General features: G+C 30.9%; 1 protein-coding gene across 3 annotated transcripts in view; it reads right to left on the minus strand.

Annotated features, from left to right (window-relative positions):
- Positions 1–456, minus strand: part of LOC108690103 (paired amphipathic helix protein Sin3b) — a 17,793-nt gene that overhangs the window by 1,480 nt on the left and 15,857 nt on the right. The window lies entirely within an intron of this gene.

The following is a 456-nucleotide window of genomic DNA, read 5'->3' on the forward strand; positions in this document are numbered from 1 at the left end:
CTCTCACTCTCACAGAGAGATTAATAAAGACTAAACGCACGTGTTGAATGATAAGCTTGTTCCGATTATTAGAAATTCAATCTTATATTTATTGAATCGTGCAAACGAAAAAAAAAAGGAAAAATAATACAATAATACAAAAAAGGAATCGTATATATCTATAACTTTCAGCACTTTGATTACTGTTTCATTACATTTTCCTATTTCATACGATTGTGTAATACTTGATAAAAAATCAATTAAGAGGCTCTACTTTAAATTTTGGTTATATCGTATGTAACATTGAAATTTTTATTATTAAAAAAAATATAATGTGATAGACTTGAAACATTTTTATTTATTAATATTTGATTATTTTGTTGTATACCAGGGAATAAGTGAATGAACGAAGAATGGAAAGAGAGGGCAAGGGAAAAGAGAGAGAAGGACGGGAGGGAGGGGGGGGGGGGGGGGGGG

The sequence above is a fragment of the Atta colombica genome, unplaced genomic scaffold (genome assembly GCF_001594045.1).
Source record: "Atta colombica isolate Treedump-2 unplaced genomic scaffold, Acol1.0 scaffold294, whole genome shotgun sequence".
NCBI lineage: Eukaryota > Metazoa > Arthropoda > Insecta > Hymenoptera > Formicidae > Atta > Atta colombica.